This window comes from Canis lupus, chromosome 15 (genome assembly GCF_048164855.1).
Source record: "Canis lupus baileyi chromosome 15, mCanLup2.hap1, whole genome shotgun sequence".
Classification (NCBI taxonomy): Eukaryota; Metazoa; Chordata; class Mammalia; order Carnivora; family Canidae; genus Canis; species Canis lupus.
The window spans coordinates 6,340,363-6,359,715 of record NC_132852.1 but is presented as its reverse complement, the minus strand read 5'-3'; positions in this window follow the sequence as shown (position 1 = coordinate 6,359,715).

Below are 19,353 nucleotides of genomic sequence, written 5' to 3'. Positions count from 1 at the left end.
AAATATTTTGTGTTATGTGAAGTGTGTGTTCTGTATGTATGGAAGAACCATCTATCTGGTGTGTTCATGGGATATGGCCTTCAACTGAAACTAGGAGACACTGATATTTAAACCTGGGTCTTTGTCATGATCTTATATTGGGATAGTGTGGATTTCATATGGGGTGTATCGAGGAACCTGCCTCTCCTTCAGCCTTGTGGAGAGTGGGGGCCACTTGCAGGTGAGAGGCAGTGAGCAGTCAGGGTTGAGAGTGGATATGATGCTGAGGACCTGGGGTTGAAGTCAGTATGTTTGACCCTCTCATCATGCTCCCCACTTCCCAATGCTTTTCTTCTATTTATATTGAAAGAATTTTGTCTGAACACATAAGTATGTATTGGGTCTTGCTAGCGATGTGTCTTGGTCAATGCTTGGAAATTGTAGGAAGGAAATTAAGTGCTTACTTTTGGGGCAATAACTGCATCCAGACCTGATTGAACCACAGTGATTTTATTATGTTCCCTTCACTCTCTCCCACATTAAGACTGAAGAGAAGCAAACTAACAAGGGCTCTTATTCCAAAGGGAAATGCCCAGCCTCCCACTGAACATAACTTTTTATGACTATTTTGCTACCATCTGCTCTGTGGCACCTCCTGACCCAGAAGCAGTGGACTCTGGATTTCAGACCAGTTCAAATTCAAATTTGGACCTGGGTTGATACCTCTGGAAAACAGTGCCAAGTTCATGAATCTAGCAAAAGCTTTTTGAGGTCAGGTTATAGGTGTTCTGTGTTATCATTTCATTTCTTACAGAGGAGTTTGACAAGTTCTTTGTAGAATGGAAATTATTGCATGACCAGCAAACGCCTCTGAGTGTGACCGTAGATGTGCAGTTGTAACATCACATCATAATGTTATTTTCACTCTGTATTCAAACTTGGACATGCACCCTTACTGGAGAGTAAGGGACAATAGGATCTGTGCAGAAGAAATCACGCTTTTTTTTTTTAGATTTTCATGTAACAAAAACAGATTAGAGATATAAAGTGTCAGGGTTTCTTTCATGTCTGGAAATTGTGTTTCTTTTGACCAATACAGTTTACTGTGTCATAAAAAGTGAGGGAACCTGTGTGCATGTCTTGCCAAGAGTTCCGTAAGAGGACCTGCAGGTATCCCCGTCCTCTGAAGACTGTCATAGGGAATGAGACAGCTCATGGACTCGGGGACTTGTCCTCCACAGCAGAGGACCCTGAGGAGGTGTCTGTGGGAATGAGGATATGTCTCCACCTGGACTGTTGTGGTGAACCAGCAATTACTCCGCTGAACTGGATGGAAACGGTCAAGTCCACCACGTGCTGAGTGTCCTGCTTTTGTGCGCCTACACATACACTCCCCCCACTTCACAGATGCTACAGTTTTTCGTTAGGTAAATCTATAGGACTGTCAAAGCATGCTTCCCAATCCGGAATGTCAAGTTTGTCTTAGTGAAATCCATTTTCTAACAAATGTAGGGAAATCATCCTGGCAATTTGTAACTTGGTTGTAAACAGAAATTAACAAGTTAATCTGAAATTGTTTTATAAATGTCTGAATTTCTGATTTAGAAAAAGATCCCATCCAGAGTTCTGCAAATTACACCATGTTTTCTCCTAGAAGACATTTTCTGTACTTGTTGATATTATTTCTCTGAAATTGTTATGCAGAATATTGCATCTGCTTTGTTTGTTTTTGCTCTAAAATGTTATTATGAAGTTGTGTGGTTTTTTATTCTTAATAAAAAATTCCCACATATGATTTGGTGTGCAGGCTTTTTCTCCCCAGTATTTCAGAACCTTGAAACAGTTGTTTTATTTCCAGGCCGGCTCCTCACAGAGCCTTCTTTGCCTGCTTCCCCTGAGTGGAATTCCACAGCCACCTCTAGGTCACCTGCAGCTCAAATTCATATCCTCCCCCCATGGGAATTTCTCACTCCTACTCACTGGCTCAATATAGGGGAAGCGCCAGCAGCCATTTAAGAAGAAATGCAATGGGACATAGGGACATTATTTTTCAGGGTCTCTTCAATTATGAGAGCTCTGACCAGGAAGATGCTTGTATGAGAAATTAAGGGGGAGGAGTAGATTGAACCAGAAGCACACCATCTCTGCCCAAGGCTAGCAGAGACCCCTAGGAGGGATGACGGGAGATGGTTGGATAGCACACTGTGGGGACGGTGGAGGCTGGGCAGTCAGCAGATGGATTCTCTGGTTAGGTGTCTGGACGTCAATGCTCATCCTGTCCAGGTATCCATTAGTCAATCGAGGGGTGTCTCTCTATATCAAGATCTATTAGTCATGAGGACAGACCAAAGAATCTGCAGAGCGACCCACAGAACAGATTCACGAGTTCTTTTTTTTTAAAGATTTATTTATTCATTCATTCATTCATTCATTTATTTATGATAGACAGAGAGGGGGGCAGAGACACTGGAGGAGGGAGAAGCAGGCTCCGTGCCCGGAGCCTGACGTGGGACTCGATCCCGGGTTTCCAGGATCATGCCCTGGGCCAAAGGCAGGCGCCAAACCGCTGAGCCACCCAGAGATCCCCAGATTCATGAGTTCTTTCCTGGGAAACTGGAATTGCCAATCCTGGATGGAGTTCTAGGTGGACCTCATACCTGTTTCCAGGCTACAATGTGTTGAGTCCTGGCTCCATCAACCTGCGGCAAGATTTCAGGCTGGAATTGTTTTCACAATAGAAATCTGGGCTGAAACTGAGTTTTGGGGACAGCCCCAAGGCTAGATTCCATGGCAGTATATGGAGGTTTAATCTGGGAGGCCACATCCAATTAATGATCTGTGAGCTTGACAAGGAGGGTAGGTTCCTGGCCATGGTGGGTGAATGTAAGCAGAAGGATTACCTGACTCCCCTTCCTGAGCTTTTCTGTTGTCCAGCAGGAGAAAACAAAGTCAGGACTTTTCACAGGAGATATCCTAGGGCATGTGTCTCGTGGCAGGTTTGAGCTCAGGCAGGAGACAGGAAACAGCTTCTAGGGAGATTGTCTCCTCCTGTGAGGTGTGCATCATCCCATTACCAGCTGCTCCAATAGAAGACACCACAGATGGACCACATCTTAGCTCTGCCTCTCCACTTCATAGAAATCAAGCACAGTAAAGGCATGGAGATGAGAACAATCCATTCCACGGTGATATTATTAAAAGTGCTCATTTTAATGGGAAAAGAACCCCACCCCTGTGGTGATAAGGGGACATAAAATACATTAGCCTCCTGTTACCAGAGGGTCAGATGAGAAGGTTTCAATACAGTGTTTTAGTTTCCTTAGAAGAAGCCATTGCATTCACTCTTCTGGCAGTGGACCGAGCTAATCCTGTCTTCAGAGTGTAGAGATAGAGGAACATTCCTCAGCATCTTAAAAGCCATCTACGGAAACAGCTCAGCAAACATCATTCTCAATGGGGAAACACTGGGAGCCTTTCCCCTAAGATCAGGAACAAGGCAGGGATGGCCACTCTCACCCCTGCTATTCAACATAAGATACCTAGGAATCAACCTACCCAAAGAGGTAAAGGATCTATACCCTAAAAACTACAGAACACTTTTAAGGAAATGGAGGGAGACACAAAGAGATGGAAAAATATTCCAAGCTCAAGGATTGGAAGAAGTAATATAATGAAAATGTCAAGGGTACCCAGGGCGATTCACACATTTAATGCAATCCCTATCAAAACACTGAGGACTTTCTTTAGAGATTTGGAACAAATGATCTTAAGATTTGTGTGGAAATAGAAAAGACCCTGAATAGCCAGGGGAATATTAAAAAGAAAACCATAGCTGTCTTTAAAATTTTTAGTGATACTGTGTGTGATACACGATTTGGAATATATATGGAATCAATACATTTTGTTGCATTAGGGATTTTTCCATTTGGAGACATCTCAGTAAATCAGTTCCACATGGTGGCTCTAGCATGTTGGGGCTCACATGTCAGCGATCACACAAAAGCAAAGAATTGAAGGACACATGGAACCTGAAGACTCCATAAGCAAGGGAGGGAACTCGGGGAGAGAATGGAATTTTAAGAAATCCCTCACGGAGGAAGAGCATGGAGTGAAGACACTCTGGGTGCACAGACGGGAGACGGTGGTGGATAAGGAAGAGCCCCGCCGTCAGGAGGGAATCCGATGCTGCCAATTCCTTCCATTATGGCTGCTTTTGCCCTTGGAGTGTCCTAGATAATGTCTGCTTGAGGGCCTTGCTGTCTCATGCTTCTTACCTGGAAATGAAAAATAACGCCAGACATGTGGGTCTCAGGAATGTGGGAGGGAGCCCCGAATCCAGCAGCACGGCCACTGGGGAGTCTCCTTGAGAATCTCTCTCCCTCTCTTTGTCGGGCCCCCTCTCTCCCGCTACTCTGTGGTCTCTCTCTGGTCTCTCCCTGTCTCAAACAAATAAACAAATAAATCTTAAACAGAAACAAACAATGAAACGTGTTCATGTCTTGGCATCTATGTCCCCACATCCAAGTCGATTAGATCCAGGGAGCCCGGTGTTACTCAGTATTTCAGGGTGTGGGAAGCACTGAGTCCTTTGCACTTTGCTACACTGACCTCCTCTCTCGTGTCCGATCCACCTCCCAACTCAGAGACATTTTCAAGATTTTTCCAACAATGTGGTTTGGTATTGGGGTCTGCCGTGACCAGTCTGGATCCCTGCTCAGTGAGAGGCTCCATCTCACTCTCCAACTGGCACAGATCTATCCGCTTAGCTCTCTATCTCAATCTGTCTGATGAATAAATAAAAATTTTAAAAACCCTGATATTTTCTCTACAAAATTCAAACTGTCACATTATTTTTCTAATAACTGTGATTCGTGAAAGTTATAATTCATTCTTAAAGGAAATAATGGAAACATTAAATGCATGTATATGTCACCAAAGTTTAAAACAGCATGAGAATGGCCTCCCAAATCATAAGAATCTGTATAATCACGCATTAATTACCTTTCAACAATGCATTAGTCAATCTTGCCCCTAAGAAATATAATTGTTACATAGCACCCATTAGTTAACCTCAAAACCCACATTCATTCAGTGGAGAATGTCTTTCTGAGGTGTCACCCAAGGACCAATATTGGAGTGGAAGTGATCTGAAATCCTGTGCCCACCTCTTCCTTGTCAGGAGATTGTTACACAGACGGATGACTGTCAAGTGTTCTGGACAGGTTAGAGTTGCTGGGATATGGAGCAATTCCTTGTGGGAGATGGGTCCTTGCCAGGCACCTTCTCTTCAGTCAAAGGTGGGGGTGGATTGTGAAGGGGCTGTGATTCAATCAACATGATCTAATCAGGCAGGATGCATTTAACTCCTGAAATATAAGCATTTCATTGCCTCTTTGCATTTCCAAATATTATCAAACGCCGGGTTTATAGGTTAACTTCTCAATATATATTTTGTGCCCATAATTTCCTGAAAAGAAGTCTGTCGCCATACAAGGCTGTAGGTCATTGACTTACACGGTAGTTTGTCATTTCTTTGTGTAGGTGCTCTGGGTTTTCAAATCGGTGCTGGTTGTATATGACCAAACACATTGCTGCCAACACTCCACCCACGCTGGTTTGGACAAATGGTCTTTCAATATAAAGAGAAGATAAGCAATGGGATGAGGGATGCATGAGGACACGGTCAGACATGCTCACACTGACCCCAGGTCCTCAGCATCATTTCCACACTCAAAGCTGGCTGCTCACTGCTTCTAATCCTGCCACCTTCAAGTGGCCCCATTTTTCCCCAAGGCTGAAGGAGGGGAGGATTCACCCAATGTGCTTCCAACTGTGCTAAATCCATCTATTACTAATATCCATAACCTATACCAGCTTGCTCAGATAACTCTGTCGTCTTCCATATCTGGATGAGAGTGGATTTTGCTTTGGGAAGATAGGTTTGGCTCTGTTTGGTTGGGTTTGCTTTGGTTTGGTTTGGTTTGGTGTTTTGATGGCAGGGAAGCAAAAGACATGTAAGGTGACTAGAGGGGGAGAACAGGCCTGCTCAGACCTTCTTCCGCTAGCCTTTCTCTCTGGACTCCCTGTGCACATGGAAGGAATCCTCTCAATTGCACATGAAGTCCCAATTCTGCTGGAGAGCCCAGCATTAAAGCCCTATGCTCAAGCCTGCCTGCATCCTCACCCTTGCGCCCTATATTCCTGCAAGTCCAAGAATTCTTAGGCTACTTTGCTAGTTCCAATCCCAGCATCTCCTCATGATGATAGGCCTTCGCACCCTTGGACCTCTGGGATCTTCTGAGGCTTCCAGAAAGTAGGGAACATTTCTATTACTGCACACATCCCATGAGTGCCCAGGAAGCTGCATTTTCCTCAGAAGCCATGAGATAGCAATAGGGCGGCATCCATGGGATGAGACATGGGCTTGAGGCTCAAGGGGCCATACTCTGACCTGGGTCACATAATGATTGCCTGAATGGGAGTTACTTAGGGGTTGGGGGTGGGAGAAGGATCACACACTGTGGCTTTTCTACTGCATTCTGACTTTTTAAACCCTAGTGTGCTCATAGAGGAGCTCTTCTACCTCCACCTACAGGCATCTGCACAGACAGAGGGAACACCCTTAAACAGATGCTTTGGAGTGAGAAAAGAGCAGTCAGTTGTTTTTCCAAAAAAAAGAAATTCTCTAAATACAAGTATGGAGGTGCTTGGTGTGGTTTGGTTTCATTTGGCATGGTGTTGTATTGTTTTTTCCCATGGGCCCATATCAGAGATAACCCTGAGAAAGAGAGACAGAGAGAGAATGAGATAGATAGATAGATAGATAGATAGATAGATAGATAGATAGATAGATAGAGACTGTGGCCTTGGTCTCGTGCTATTTGGACGACTTGTCAACCATTGCCTCCTTAGGAAATCATCAGGAGGGTAAAAAATCTCCTTGCCCAGGTCTCAGAAAGGAGGCATCATGATCCAACATTAAAGATGGATCCAGAATATGTATAGAGGGAAACCACCCACTCATCCCATTAAAGACCAACCTGTGACCCAGGGCCCATACAGTACACAGGGCTCCCTCACAGGGTGCACAGGGTCAATGTTCCCTATGCAGTACTTCACCAAGGAGACTGGGTGTGCAGGAGACCCTCAAAGTCTACATATCCCCCAAAACTATCACGCTGTTGTCTCCTCTCAGTTAATTAAGGCTGGAGGAATTAAATTAACTATAGAGAGTTTCAGAATTGCTGAGATTAAAAAAACCCAGAAACCAAATCAAATGAAACACATGCACGCTATTCATCAGTGGTAACATTTTATTAAGGGAAATAAAACACTACACACGATTCTAAATTATGGCTGAGAATAATCGAAATGCGCAGATGAAATATTGCCCATCACAGTGCCCACAAAGCTACCACCACAGTCTAGAAAACTCATCTCAGGAGAAAACACAGTGTCCATTTGCAGAGCCCACAGGGGCTGTTCGCAGCTGAAAACCCAAATGCAGACATGTGTATGCCAATGAGAGCTTAAAGTCTGAGTTTCTATTTCCATTGGAGTGACAAGTGCTCATTCGAAATTCCCTCCACTTCTTGGAGAATCTATTTGCTGAAGAAAAAATTGACATTCCAGAGGGAAGAGTAGCCTTCTCCACAGCACACGGATTTCCCTAAAAAAAGGGCATTGTGTGCCTTTGGGGTTCAGTGTCTGTGCACGGCCCCAGGAGCATGAGAGGAAGCAGGCTGTGGACCCGGAAATTCCCATGCAAAGCAGCTGAGCAAGTGTTGATTCCCCACATGAGTCCAGGAGGGGCCACGTCCTCAGGTCTGCAGTCACCCCGTCAGGGTGCAGTGGGGTGGAGGACAATGTCCGAGGCTAGGAGCTGGCTCATTCGCTCTCAGTGTCTTCTGAGGATGAGGACACCTGTAGGTCACCGTGGAGGACACTCCAGGGGCCACAGACACAGGCTCCGTCCGACATGTGGGGGGCAGGGGGGCCCTGAGCAGGGCCTGACTTCTCGGGAGGAAGGAATGAGGGAGCTGCGAGGAACCGGGAGCTCCAGCAACTTCTGTCCATCTGGTGAAGACCATTCTCAGGGGCTGAGTGGGGGCCCACGCAGAGGGCGGCCGTGGGGGCTCGGTGCACGGCTGCAGCATCTCCAGGTGAGGTGTGGCAGGTGTGGGCTGGGGGCCCTTGCTTGGATGGAGGGCAGGTGTCTTCCTGGGCTGCCGGGGCCCGGCTGTGCATCCACGGGCACGTCTGCTTCCTGGAGGACACAGACTCCCGGAAATCCCCAAAGGGACTTCCTTTATGATCCCGGAGGTGTGCTGGCTGGGGCTCCATCACGGTTTCTTTCAGGGGTTCTGGGACCTGTCTAGGGGCATCTGGGCACATTTCTTGCCTGGAGTCTGGAGGGGCATTTGGGAATTGTCTGCCAATGCGTTGCTGACAGCGGGACGGGTGTTCTCCTGAGGATACTTGGGTGGTGCCTGGGTGTGTCCCAGCCCATGGCCCTGGGAGCCAGCCTGGGGACCCTCAAGGGAGACTCTGCAGGGCCTCTTGGTTCTCTGCTGCACAACCAGGCTGTCAGCCCTGACACAGGGTTGGCGACCCGGCAGAGGGGTGTCAGCGATCGGCACTTCCTGGGCACTAGGACGTCCACCAGGTGGGCTGAGGCTAACTTGAGGGCTTCTGAGACGAGAGGTGGAATGGGACCGGAGTCTTATGTCAGGGGGCTGAGTACGTGGTTCCATCGGCAGGGCAGGCTCAGGGATAGAAGGCCTCCTCTTGGTGTAGACGAGCATCGGCATGTGTGGACACTGTGGGAAAAGAAAACACACGGGACTCCATGAGTTTGGCCCCGACACCAAGGCAAAATGAACATTCAGGAAAGAAACCAACAAACGCCCACGACCTTAGTAACCACCCCCTCCCCCGGAACAGGGAAAGAAAGAGTTGGGATCTGTTGACCTAGGAGTAGGGAATCTGGCTGCAGGGCTCGTCCAAACAAAGGCCTGACAGGATGCTGTTGATGCCCTTGAGACATGGGGGGGACACGCAAAGTCCTGCCTCACAGCGATGCTTCCTCCATTGGACCAGCGCTTCCATCCTCTCTGCTCATGAGGAGATAGGAGTCCTGCTGCTGGAGAGTCATGGTGGGAGCTCCTGAGTGGGGATGGGCAGTGTGGGATGATGTGTCACAAAGGACAGCGGCCTGTTCTTCTCTGAGGTTGGTATGTGCTCCAGGAGTGCCCGCCAATGACCTTCACACGTCAAACAGCCAGTGTTCGCCCAAATACCAGGCATAAGGCAACATCATGGGCACCAAGGGAAAAAAGTGTGCAAATCCACGCTGCTCAACTGCCATTGGTCAGAGAGGAAGTGGAGCCCCGCCTCCCCCAGGAGGCCCATGGAGCCCAGCGAGTCCAGAAGGGCACAGCCCGGGACGCAGTGCACACTCACCCTCACATAGTCACAAGATTCCGTGTCTTCCTTCCAGGTGCGCTTCTGCCCCTCCTGGGGTCTCCTGGGGAACCTGTGGAGCAGGGCCTTCCTCTGCTCGGCTTCCTGCCTGCACCAGAAATGAAGGCATAGAAAGGAGAAGGAGCTCCCTTCCCTGGATTCCAGCCGGACACCTGCTCGGGGCTTGGGCCAACCTGGTCCTTTCCCTCCGCAGCCACTCTACGCCCACCTCTGCCCCTCATCCTAACTATCGGGAGCTGAACAGGTCGTCCAGGCAGTTTCTTACATTCAGAGTCTGAAAGGGTCTGCCTTGGCATGTGCCAAGCTCCATACATTCACTGGTGCAGGGACATTTGTCCAGCCGCAAACCCCACACCAAATCAGCAGGGACAGCTCCATCACCCAAATGTGGACCCTGTTAGTCTGGGAGCTCCTCTGCCTGCCTCGCCCAGCCTGGCTCTGCCCGCAGCCGCCCTGCACACTGTGCATGCACACGGACTCGGGGTCTGTCGTATCAGCCCTGGCATCGGGTCACAAGCCCCATTCCTCACCTTCGTCTCCCTGCCTTCTCCCTCTCAGCCTGGTTCAACAGCCCAGCCTGGTGTCTTGGGTCCCGATGACTCCCCGGCTCCACATTCTCCTTCAGCCTCCTGGAGCCCAAGGCCACGGGAACGAGGGTCGTGCTCAGTGTTTTATGGGGCATCTGGTGCTTGATGCCTTGTGTCCAATGGCGCCACAGTCCCTGCACTTCACCTGTGGGAGGAAGGGGCAACGGTCAGTGCATCCACTCAAATGCCAGTGAATCTGTCAAGCACACGAATGGGAGGCCATCCTCATGGAGTGGCACATGGGATGAGGACAGGGGACATCGTATCTGCTAGTGAGGTGTCAGTATAGTGAAGACCTCTGGATGCTTACTCCCCATCCCGTGGAAGAAAGGAAAGGGGAAGAGGGATTGGAGGTGTCAGGTTGAGGACAGGTGGAAACATCATTAAGACTGGGGACAAACACAAGGCTCGATCTGATCTTATGGTGCCCTGGGGCTGATGCTCAGAGCCTCTGAGTGTCCCAGTGTGTAGCCTGGGGGATTTCCTGCCCATGTCACGATGGACAACTGAGTCCGGGCCACGATCTTCTGGGAGCCTAGCCTGTCTCAAGACTCCTGGCAGAGCTCCTGCTTCAAAACCCATGCCAGCCTCCCCACTCACCCTGGGATCCTCCTCCTCTGGACTGGGAACTCTGAGGGCCAGTCCTGCTATCTGTGGCCTCTTGCCTTTCTGGGGTCTCAAGGGACTGTCGGGCCCAAGGTGGGCATGACCAGCCGCCATCAGTCCCACCTTCTGGAGGGACAAGTCAGTCTGCTTCAGGGATGGGTTTCAGGTAGCCTGAGGGAAAAGAAACAAGAGAGTCCTATTCACCTGACCTAGGCGTCCTCACTGTACCATCTTCCCAAGAGGCCTTAGTGAGCTTCAGGACAGTGGTGCCAAACACATTTCCCCCTGTCACTTCTCTTTCCTCCTTCCTGCCTACGCTCTCCTGGCCAAGCCACATCCCCGCTCTGAGGAAGGCCGCCCTTAAGGAAGGACTCTTGTTGACACTATCATTAAGTCTCTCCAAATCCCCTGTGGGAACAAAACCAGGGACGGGACCTCTCCCGATTGAGGTCCAGTGGGATGCACCATGGAACACGCAAAGGGCAAAAGCGTCAGGAAAGTGGGCTTCTCTCTCATATCTGAATGCCCCTTGTGACTCCAGAGGAAGCCATAGTTAAGTCCAAATTCATTGGGAAAACACATTCTTCTCTACTCGATGGGAAGCTGCCCATCTGAACACTTCCATTCCATGTGTTCGTGGCAGTGCCCCCAATTAACTGCCATTGAAGGTTTGGGAGGTGAATTTCTTTTCACCTTGGGAACCAGGTAATTCTTCTATTGAAAAAAAGGTCAAATATTTATGGGACAGTGAGTGTGTGTGTGTCTGTGTATGAGGGAGAGTGATCACCTGAGCTGTAGGAAGGACAGAGGGAGAAGCAGACACTCAGTTATCAGAAACCCAGTGAGGGCCTGGATCCATCTCCAGAGCCTGAGATCACAACCCGACCCAAGTCAGTCCCTGAAAAAACGGAGCTGCCCAGGCGCCCTGATCCTGTGTCTTCTCTATGTCTGCAGGGGTTAGTGAGACATTTACAGGCCTTCTGTCCCTGCTCGTCCACCCCCCCACACCAATGTGACACCTGAGGCCCCATTCCACTGGCATTGGAACCTCCGGGTGTCCAGGGCATTCACAGCCATGCCTTGGTTCAGTCTCTGTCCTCAGAACATGTTAGACCAGAAAGAGTCCTTAACCCGTGGAGGAAGGGCCAATCCCTCCATCATTTCCTCACTGTCCCATTGCTCGGTCAGGGAAGGTAGGACCAGTGGCCCGAAAACTCACCTGAAGTGCACTTGTGGTCCTCACGCCCATCAGGAGAGGCTGAGAAAGGTCCTGGACAGACTCCGCTGCAGGAGACTGGGTGTCCCGTGGGAGAGAGGGATGGTCAGGAATGGCCACTTCTGTGCTCCCGGACTTTTATACTGCCCCAAGGTCACGTGACATTTCAGCCACTTGAAAGACATCCACCTAATCCTCTTAGCTGCTGCAGGGATTGAGCCAATCAGCAGCTTCAACAAGCTAATGATGTCCTCATGAGAGCGATTTCTATGACTCCGTGTGTGCCTGTGTGTGTGTCTCTGTGAATGGAGGTGTGAGTCCATGTGGATTTGGTGGAGATTGGAATTTCTGCAAGTGAAATTATATTGGTACATTTTAGCATCGGAATTAGCCTCAGGACTCATGTTTCCTGAACTATTGGTATTTTACCAACACTTCTGCTGAATTTAGACCTAATGGTATTAAAAATGGGGTCAGGGTTTGAGGTTATTCAAGATGTTATATCCATTTTGTCAACTAACTTTCAGTTAAAAACTGAAATATCATAAAGAGCAAGATCTTCCAATCGGCTATAATTGCTTGATTGGATTAAGGGATTTGGGTGTGGTCCCTTTCTCATAGAGACCTTTCAGGCCAGCCCAGGTCCTAATCTTGACTCTCTCATCAGACAGCACCTTCAGGTCTTTCTCAACCTCCCTAACTGCCCCTGCTCATTTCTGAACCGAATTTGATCAGTTTCTATGTTCAATGGATATCTCTATGAATGTCCTTTTTCTTCCTCAGTAACCTCAAGCGAGCCAAGGAGTGTTAGTCGTCAGTGCTCTAGGACAGGGAAGATCACTCTCCCAAAGGAGCGCAGGTATCACATAGGAACTCGTTCTCCTCACCAGCCAGAATGTTTGTAGCTGTAACCAATTATTTGGGAATATGGCATCCATTGATTGGCTTCTACACTTCCATCTCTCTGGACTATGATCCCAATCTACAAAGATTGTGAAGGTTTTGATGAATACCAGTTTCTGTCTAGGTGTGGCCCGGGTCCACCACAAGAAAAATTCTCTGGCTGGTTTTATGCTTTTGGGAAACATTCCTTTGAAACTCCCTTTCCTACAAGAGTCTCTATCCTTAATCCAGTGTTTATATGCCTCATTTTAACTGTTCCTCAGGGAATTCCACCCCAATATCCTTTATATTCTCTTGATTCAGTTGGAATATGTTGTAGGCTTGTGCCTTTTTCCACATTGTGGGCTTGGCAGGTGTAGATGCAGGTAGGAGGGCACCTTGTTAGCTTGTGGTTTGAAAGTGTCATTATGGCTTCTTCCGCCCACAGAATTGGTAGTGTCTGCTGAAACATTTTTGAGTCGTCACGACAATTCATTCCTACTTGTGACCATGATCCTTTGCATTGGGAAAGGAGGCATCTTTGTGCAGGATAAAATAGTGAAGAATAATGAAGTATAGGAAATTGTATAAGTCTAGGAAAGGTTGAAACCTAAGTCTATTTGTCTTCTTTACTGACCAGAGGCCAAGAGAAACAGGAACATTTTGACAGGCCTTGGTCAGTGACTGGGCTTCACAAGCCCTGGGGCCCTGGTGAATTCTTGATGTTCACTTGTCATCCCTGGACACTAAGAGAATAAAAGTGTCATCTCTGAAGCCACCATGTTTTAGGATATTGATTCTGTACCCATGGAGTTCAATAAAAGCTTGTGTAGGATGTTCTATATGATATCTCCATTTTTACCTGAAAGTTTTAATCCCTGAGCCTAACCTGCCAATGAAGACACATACTGAGACCCCTGATGAGACTGTCCAGTCCCATTCCACATCTCCTCTGAGTAGCCCTAAAGTTAGCCTCAGCCCACCTGGTGGACCTCCCGGTGCCCAGGAAGTGCCGATCGCTGACACCCCACAGCCAGCTCGCCAACCCTGTGTCAGGGCTGACAGCCTGGGTGTGCAGCAGAGTCTCCCTCGAGGGGCTCCAGGCTGGCTCCCAGGGCCATGGGTTAGGACACACCCAGGCACCACCCAAGTATCCTGAGGAGAACACCCGTCCCGCTGTCAGGAACGAATTGGCAGACAATTCCCAAATGCCCCTCCATACTCCAGGCAAGAAATGTGCCCAGATGCCCCTAGACAGGACCCAGAACCCCCAAAAGAAAGCGCGGTGGAGCCCCAGCTAGCACACCCGCAGGAGCATCCAGGGAGCCCCTGTGGGGAATTCAGGGAATCTGTGTCCTCCAGGAAGCATTCACGCCTGTGGATGCACAGCCGGGCCCCCGCAGCCCAGGAAGACACCTGCCGTCTGGCCAAGCAAGAGCCCCCAGCCCACACCTGCCACACGTCACCTGGAGATGCTGCAGCCATGCACCGAGCCCCCTCGGCCGCCCTCTGCGCGGGCCCCCACTTAGCCCCTGAGAATGGTCTTCACCAGATTGGACAGAAGCTGCTGGAGCTCCCGGTTCCTCGCAGCTCCCTCATCCTTCCTCCTGAGAAGCCAGGACCTGCTCAGGGCCCTCCTGCCACCCACCTGTTGGACGGAGCCTGTGTCTGTGGCCCCTGGAGTGTCCTCCACAGTGACCTACAGGTGTCCTCATCCTCAGAAGACACTGATAGTGAATGAGGCAGCTCCTGGCCTCAGACATTGTCCTCCACCCCACTGCCACCTGACGGGGTGACTGAAGACCTCAGGACGTGGCCCCTCCTGGACTCATGTGGGGAATCAGCCATTGCTCAGCTGCATTGTGTGGAAATTCCCGGGTCTACAGTGTGCTGCCTCTCATGCTCCTGGAGCCATGCACCCACCCCCAAAACACACCTTGTACTTTCCTTAGGGAAATCCATGCACTATGACAAAGGCTACTCTTCCATGTAGAATGTCAATTTTATCTTCTGCAAATAGATTCTCAGGCCTCGCGGCGGCTCCCTGCAGGATGCATGTCCCCTCGTCCCACCTCAGGGTGCAGGGGCCTTGGCCGGGAATGGGCATCTGATCGCCCTGATGAAGTCCAGCCGGACGGAGTTGCTGGAGCACAAAGTCCGACAACTGCTGCTCGCCTTGCAGCGCAGAGATGTCATCTCCATTTGCAGCTTCTTAGACGACTATCGTGGATTCGCCACCACGGACGAGGTGCTGGACCTGCTGTCCACCGAGTGAGCACCTGCCCCTCCGCAGCCCAGGGCTGGGCCACCTGCTGGTGGGGAGGCTGGGGATGGTGTGAGCTTCCCGGCCTCGGGCTGCTCCCCCACCTGGAGCAGGGTAACCCAGGGCCTAGCAGGTCCTGGAGGGCAGCCCTGGGGCCTGGCCTGTGGCGGGTCGGCCAGAGGGGCTGTGCCTGTGCTCAGCAGCCATCCTCCTCACTTGTGAGGAGACTTGTGCCTCCTCCACCCATCACCAGGGGCCTGAGCTGGCCTGTTTTCCCATTGAAAGGGAGGTTTGAGAGTCCATCGGGGGTCTGTGTCCTGGGGCAACCAGACCGGGGGACCCCGGGGTGCCTCAGGCCCACTAGGATATGGACCATGGGCCTGGCTGGAGCCCTTTCATGCTCAAGCCTTCAGGAGTCCCCAGCAGGTGCGGGCGATTCTCTGGGAGCTGCCCGTGGCCCCACGAACAGAGGTGACGGCTCCCGGGGCTCCAGCCTAGTCGGGGTGAGAGGGTGACAGCCCCCATGATGAGAAGTCACGTCCCCAGCACAATTCATGGGATGCCCCCGCCCTCCTCTAGGTATGGGTGCATCGTAGATGCGTGGGGTAACAATGACATGGTCCTGCAGCGCTGGAAAATGTGAGTGACTCCGGCTCCTGCAGGAGGGCCTTCCCTCTCCAGGAGGGCAGCGAGGGGGCTGTGGGGTGGGGAGGCTGCACCCTCACCCCACACATCTGCAATTCCCGTGACAGGGTAAAGGTCTAAGGCCCCTTCTGGAAAAGAGCACAGGAGAGCAGTGGATGGGATTCGGGCTTGGTGGGAGGCATTGGGACCCCTAAGGAGTCCTTCTCCATGCCCCCCAACCCTCTCTCTGCCCCACACCTGGGGCCAGAGCAGAGGGGGTGGGAAGCATTGCACTCCCCAATCTGGTAGCACCTGGACCCGGGGGCACAGCAGGTGCTCAGGAGGGCTGGTGGGGGCTCCCGGACCAGGCGGCCCCCGCCCCGTGGGAGATGGGAGATTAGAGTCAGTGGAAGGACACCCCCGGGGGCCCCCTCGGGAGTGAGGCAGCCCAGAGCCACAGGAGGGAAGTTGGCGGTCCTGGGCAGTTCCTGGCAAGCCCTGGCAGGACACAGAGCCCGAGCCCTCCTGGCTTGGACCTACCCAGAAGACAGTGTGTGCAGTGAGGGCAATGACAGGCCAGATGCCCCCCGTCCCCGTACGCCTGCCGGTGGACTCAAGGGGCAGGTGGGCAGGGACCAGGCTGATGAGGGAGCCCCGCTTCTCCAGGAGAGATGGTGATGGTCACCCCGCTGGGCCTGGGCTCCCCGCACAGAGGCTGCATCCCAGCCCCTTCTCGGGGAGCAGGCCTGTGGCAGGCAGGTCCGCCAGGTGGCAATGGGACGAGGATCAGGACTTGCCTCCAACATCCTGCAAGGGATGCCGGGTCCCTGGGTCTTGCAGGGCTTCCTCAGGACACCTGTGAGTGATGGTGCCCTGTCTTCTGACACCTGTGCCCTCCTGTCCCTCCCCAGGGCCATCTCCTGCATGCTGGAAATATGGCTGGATTATTTTCGGGATGAATTTTGTCAGCTCCCAGAATTTCCCTCCCTGAGGATGATTCTGGAATTCATGAGGCAGCGCATGCCAGGCTCGGACGTGGAACTCCATGCCCGGCGTTACCTCCAGCAATTCAGACGCCTCCAGCAGCGGAGCCAGAGGGGGTGGCCGAGCGGGGACAGGGGGTGCCCGGCGGATCCAGCCTCTATGCAGCTGGGCCGGGAGCAGGGGGTGGGCTCACACCCCACCCCACGGGCTGTGGGCTGGGGACACCTCCCAGGGCTCTTGCCCCCACACATGTGGAGCAGTGGGAAGAGTGGCCTTGATTTGGGAGGAACGTGGACAGTCTGCCCTGATGGTGATACTTTGTCTTCTTGGAGCTACAGCTTTGGACCGAGCAAAACACCCTGAACCCGCTCTGGAGTGTGCCCCAGCTCTGACCGTGGGGCCTACTGCCCCGTCGGGGCCTGAAGGGATCGAGGCCATCCTGGCTGCTGGGGCTGAGGGCTTGGCCTGCGCTGAGGCACCCACTGGGGAGGCAAAGTCGTCACTGGTCTAGTTCACTGCTCCGCCCTGCAGGAGCCCCTGCACCCCTGCGAGCCTGGAGGAGGAGCAGGTGCCACCCCTGCTCTCGAGGTCATGGATGTGCCCGAGCAGCCTCCTAACTCGATGGAGCAACCAGCCATAGGACCGAAGCAACCCTGTGAACCACCTCGGGAGCCCGCCCCAGCTCCGACTGTGGGGCCTGCTGAAGCTTCAGGGTGATGGAGCTGGTCCTGGCTGCTTGAGCTGAGGACTTGGTCAAAGCCGAGATGCTGGCTCCTGAGTTTAAGGTAGTGCAGATGCTGGTCGAACCTATGATTCCCTGCCCTGATGAGGAAGAGCCACCTGCACCCGCGGCCACCCCAGAGGAGTAGGCCCAGGAGCCTGCAATTGGGGTCCCCAGAGTGTCAGAGCCACCACCTGCCTCCGAAACAAGCTGCTTCGACCCCTGAGCAGCCCCCTGGTCACCTCGGGAGCCCGCCCCAGCTCCTGCCACGGGGCTCTTGGTGGCTATAGCCCAATGGAGCCTTCCCCTCCCTGTCATTGCATTGTTACTCTATTTTATGATTTTCGTAAACCTTTTGTAAGGGTTTATATATTTTATTTGTAATAAGGGATAAGTTAACCTGGTACAAAATTTACTCTGATGCTTCTGAATTTCACATCGTGGTACTTTAGGTCCATTCACAGTGTTGCAAGCCCCCTGGCCCAGGGCGCCGAGGGACACAGCCGAGGATCCGTTGCTCCCCCGGGACAGGCAGAGGCCGGGAGGACCCAGGACAGCCAGGTCACTCCTGCTGCCAGGCCCAGAGCTGTGCAGGTCAGCAGCCCCTCCCTGGAGCACCCAGGCCCTGCACACTGGGGGCTGTTGTAGTTACTGCGGGAGCTGACTCCAGGGCTGCACAGCTGGCTGCCTGCACTGTTGTTGTCCCTCCTGGTGTCACCCTGTACCTGGGACTGAGCAGGGGGCTCACAGGATAAACTCCCACTGAGCCGTACACCTGGCAGAAGGCGGGGCAGCTCCCCAGGTACACACACCTGAGAATCAGCACAGCAGGACCCTCCCCCAGAAGAATTGCTAGAAGGTAAGGGGAAAAGCCAGTTATTGACCAAGCAGCACTGGAAAGTTCCAGGGGAAGTGGAGGGATTTACAGTATATAGAATCAAGATTTGTGGTTTCCTGCCTTGTTAATTTTCCCCATTCTCACTGGTGTGAGGTGGGATCTCATGGTGGTTTTGATTTGTATTTCCCTGATGGCAAGTGATGCGGAGCATTGTCTCATGTGCGTGTTGGCCATGTCTATGTCTTCCTCTGTGAGATTTCTCTTCATGTCTTTTGCCCATTTCATGATTGGATTGTTTGTTTCTTTGCTGTTGAGTTTAATAAGTTCTTTATAGATCTTGGATACTAGCCCTTTATCTGATACGTCATTTGCAAATATCTTCTCCCATTCTGTAGGTTGTCTTTTAGTTTTGTCGACTGTTTCCTTTGCTGTGCAGAAGCTTCTTATCTCCATGAAGTCCCAATAGTTCATTTTTGCTTTTGTTTCTCTTGCCTTCATGGATGTATCTTGCAAGAATTTGCTTTGGCCAAGTTCACAAAGGGTGTTGCCTGTGTTCTCCTCTAGGATTTTTGATGGAATCTTGTCTCACATTTAGATCTTTCATCCATTTTGAGTTTATCCTTGTGTATGGTGCAAGAGAGTGGTCTAGTTTCATTCTTCTGCATGTGGATGTCCAATTTTCCCAGCACCATTTATTGAAGAGACTGTCTTTTTTCCAGTGGATAGTCTTCCCTGCTTTGTCGAATATTAGTTTACCATAAAGTTGAGGGTCCACTTCTGGATTCTCTATTCTGTTCAGACTTTTTGGTAAAACTAGAATCTGCATTCACAGCTTTCATATTTGTATCTTTACCTAAATTCACTAGAGATGGGTTCCTTCTGCAAACACTTGCTTCTCCTATTATAAAAAGAAAGGGAAGTGTAGCAGCCTCGAGGGAAATGCTACTGTTAACCCATCACCAAAGAAGAGGATCTTTATCACATAAGCAAAATAGTAGCCCCAGAATGGCCTAGAACAAATCTATGCACAGAGGAAAATAAATTCTCAAATGGTAAGTCAGGAACGTTTGGGGGAACACTCATGGATGGGTCTTTTCTCCCCTCTTTTTTTATAACCTTTGTCTAATGCATGCCTCAAGGATAGTCACTCTCGAAGATCAAATATTCCAT